General features: G+C 50.6%; 1 long non-coding RNA gene across 1 annotated transcript in view; it reads left to right on the forward strand.

Moving 5' to 3' along the window:
- Window positions 1–864: 864 nt before the first annotated feature.
- LOC107210887 overlaps window positions 865–4,118 on the forward strand; it is a 12,561-nt gene continuing 9,307 nt past the window's right edge. Inside the window, exon 1 of the long non-coding RNA XR_001524030.1 lies at window positions 865–1,396. This is a non-coding gene — a long non-coding RNA (uncharacterized LOC107210887). The remainder of the gene's footprint in view (window positions 1,397–4,118) is intronic.

Genomic DNA, 4,118 nt, shown 5'->3' on the forward strand with positions numbered 1-4,118 from the left:
GTGCTGGGACACTTCCATAAGCTGGTTCTTGCACTCCAGACCGGGAGCTGGGAGCTCTGCGCTTCAGGGGTGAGGCTGACAGACTTCTGCAGTACAGGAATTCCAGCTTCCAAACAAAACTGTGCCATAATGGACAGCGAGAGCTACCCCAAAATCCAAATGCCTGGTTCCTGCCTCTGAGGATGTGGTCTCTTTGTGAGGCTGTGGCAGAACATTCTCACCATCGCTGAGGGCAGGGAGAGAACATCCCCTCCTGCTGCCCTTCAGCACCGCTGTGCAAGGTCCTTGCTGCTAAACAGGGTGAGGAGAGGCTTCCTTTGGGAGGCTCAGGGAAAGAATCCCTGGGATTTGGGTGGAGGCAAGCAAAGCAAATATTTCCTTCACGGCAGATGTTCATGTAACTGCTCTGAAATTTGCTTATTTTCATCTTATGGGATTTCCAATTTCAGAATTAATTCCCCAGTGTGCAGTCTCAGTTGTCAGAAGCTGGGGTAGAAGAAAAACACAGGTAGGATTTCTGATAGGGGAAAAAACCCTACTGAGTACAGAAAAACTGACAGCCAGTGCTGTCTGGCCTCCTCAGAGTTAATATTTTTTCACCTTATTTCCTTAGAAATAAGACTGTTATTTTTTCCCCTGGTTTCATGGAAGCAATTTGCATCCGAGATGCATTTTCTGGGACCTCGGCAGTGATGGGACTGGCATTGCCTCTCTAAACAGAGCACCATATGCTTCCTTCTGTGTGCTGCCTGCAAAACCCGCCCGGATAATCTCCCCGGCTGAGTACATGACAAAGTACCAGAAAGGCGTTACCACACAAACGCTGACACTCCTACAAAAGGGGAGAAGTGATAAATGCTTTCCTGTGTAGAGGCAAAGATAAGGATGTATTTTGGGAACCAAGCTGACTGTTGCAATACCTGCGAGTATTTTTAAATTGAGATCGGGAATGTAAGGAAAGGTAGATAGAGGCTATCATTAAATCTGCATTGGTTTGTTTGAAAAACAAGCACTGTATGTTACTTTCAGAGCGTCCCTTATCAGAGATGCAAAGGAATTGCATTGGGATTTTCAAACGCATCCGAAGATGAAGGGCCTCATTTCCTTTCACACGAACTTGGCAGGAGTTACTCCCAGATCAAACCTAGGGCTTTTCCTTTTAGAAGTGGAAATTCTTGTTTTGCAGCCAAGCGAGCAACAATACAAATTTCAGAGAACAGACATGATTCAGCCTTGCAGGAAAAGCCCACCACCTCCGAGGCATGGCTTAGCAAGAAGTGGCTGCGCTGCTCCCAGTTCTGAGGTTTTTAGGACTGTCTGTCCTTTGGGGAGTGCTGTGTGGATTTGGTGATGTTTGTCTGGATCTCCTGCCTGCCAACCCCTCTGGAAATGAGATGTAAGTAAACATTTAGATCAGCTTTGCTTTAAGCGGAGCAGCTGCTGCAGGGACACTCTCCGTGCAGTCCCCGGCCAGGACGGGGCCAGCTGCTCCATCTGACACCGAGGGCTCTGCTCTCGCCTCTCCCGGAGCCCGAGCAGGGCTTGTGGTGGCCACGAGCATCACTCCCGGGAGGGGGATCCTCTTCCCCAGCCCCTCCCGCCTCGCTGCCGGGGTGGGGAACATTGCGAGCATCGCTGCCGGCATGGAGGCGACAGCAGCAGATGATGATAAATTGCCGCTTGTGCCCCCGCTGGGAGGGCTGCTCCGTGATCATTAACCCGCAGAAAGCCTTGTCCTTCCCGTGGAGGGTTAATGATCGCGCTCCAGGCTCCCCGACGAGCACGGGCTGGGCTGCCAGCAGCAGCAGAGGGAAAAGGCTCCTCTCGGGAGCTCTTATTACTTTGTCAAATCTGCAAAAGGAAGAAAGACCTCCGGAATTTTGGCAGGGCAGCACGAGGAACAGGTCGCTGTCCATCCCAGGGACAGCGGGTAGGGCTGCACAGGCGCTGCTGCTCTTCGGGCTGGTCAGTCCTCAGCTAATTATCAAAGCACGGAGATTTCCCTCGCTCGTTCATTCTGCTCAGCCTCTCCCATCAGGATCGTTCATCTCTTCCAGAGACATTCCCCGAGCCTCTGAAGAGCCAGGGCCGCAGTTTTACATTTCTAATCCGTGGGCTCTCGCTTCCAATCTGCCTCCTGCTCGTTCCTGCGGGCTGAGCTCATGGGACAGCCCAAGGTAAAGCTGTCCCGCAGCTCTTCCCTCCGGCCTCAGCTCATTCCTAATAACCTGCTTCTGCAGAGTCCCTCAGCCCTCCTCCCTGCCCTGCTCCTGCCTGCGGTGGCTCAGCTCTGGATAGAGGTGGTGTAGAGTCACGGAACGGTTTCGGTGGGAAATCCCCCTAAAACCGCCGAGTCCGAGTGTCCCCCATCACCGCCAAGGCCACCAGTAACCCATGTCCCCCGCTGCCACGTGTGTGTTAAATCCCTGCAGGGATGGGGGCTCCATCACTGCCCTGGGCAGCCGTGCCAGGCTGGACAGCTTTTCCATGATGGAAATTCTCCTGATGTGGGATTGAAGCCGTCCATCTGTGCATGCTCGGGGCCGCTGATGGATCACCCTGGCAACCTGAGCAGCTTTCCCCGGCACAGGCAGCTCCAGTCACCAGGAACGCCAATGTCTGTGCTGCACTACGAGTTGTGCTGGGCAGGGGAAACTGTGCTGCTGTGTGAGAGCTGCAAACAAAGCGGGAAGGTGTTTTTGGAATGCTCCCGTGGCTCCAGAGCAGCGTTTCAGCCCCGGCAGGCAGTGGCCAGCTGCTGGCCCTGGCTCTCTGCAGCTCCCACTGCAGCAGCAGGACCAGCAGTGCAGTCTGTCTGCAGCACAGCTGGGAGACGAGCAGCAGCCAAACAACAGCAGCCGTGTTCTTAGAAGTACACAATTATGTGAGATGCTTCTGTTTCCGTGAAAGAAAGCAGCAGCTTAGCCAGGAGCTGTAAAACTTCCTGAGTTCAGAAGTTGCTTCATTAGTGAATAGCCCCAAAACCTCCCTGAGAAGGAAGTAATTTGGGCTTCAGACAAAGCGTTCAAGTAATTTGAGATGGTTTCATTTTGAAATTAATTTTATTGTAATTTTGGAAGGGTCAAGATGCACAGAATTACCCAAGTACAATTTTCTTGAAACCAAACACTCTGGAGAATTTAAACAAGTTCTGCAAACAGTCACAACAATCCTGTTGTCTGTAAGCACCAGGCATACTAATGAGGGAAAAATCCCCTGAAATAATAGCTTGGATAATATAATAATTTTATATTATATATAAATATATATAAAATACAAATAATAAATTTATTATAATGAAATAATAATAGTGGAGCTGTGTCCATGTCCAGCAGTGACACGGGGCACAATGAGAACCCCACTGATGGCATTTTCTCTTCCAGTTCTGGGTTTCTTACAGCTGCTTTCATGCTCAACTCCTCCTTAAAGATGACCTTTCTACTCCAGACTCCTCCATGCATTTTTCTGATGGTGCTTGTCTGATTGAGCTGTTGCTCACTAATGTCAGTGGGAAAAAGAGAAAACTATTGGAGCCCTTCCATGTCTTGTCTGCTTTTGAAGCTCCTGGAAGCCTCACTCAGTGCATTTTTTTGTTACGATGTTACATCAAGGGTTGGTTTTTAAGGCAAAAAAAACCCCCTTGGTGTTTTTGATTTCAGTGTTTTGGTCTCTGGGTCACTGTGCTGCTGTTGGGATGCTGCTGGAAGCACAGGGAGGCATCTTTGGGAGCGGGCAGGGCTCCACTGGGATGTGCCTGGGGATGGGGTGTGCTAAATCTGCCCCTTGGCACAGCCTGCACAGGGCTGCAGCCCCTCAGTCCTTGGAGCATTTATCCAAGGACAGACGTGAGTCACGGCCGCTTCCTCTCAGCACAAGGACATTTAGGAAGATAATAGGTGGGAAAAATAACAGTTGATCCTGAGGCTGAAACTGGAAGCTGTTTCTGAATATAAATTAGAATGTGACCTCAAACTGTCCTGGTTCCTGTCTGCTTGGCAGCATCTCTCCTTGCCCCAGTCCAGCCTTTGTTTTTCCTTTGTCCCTCTGTCACTTCCATACTGGAACCCTCTTATTTGTCCTGGGACTGGCACAAACCTGTTTGGGCTGGCCTTGCCAAT

The sequence above is a fragment of the Parus major genome, chromosome 13, assembly GCF_001522545.3.
Source record: "Parus major isolate Abel chromosome 13, Parus_major1.1, whole genome shotgun sequence".
Classification (NCBI taxonomy): Eukaryota; Metazoa; Chordata; class Aves; order Passeriformes; family Paridae; genus Parus; species Parus major.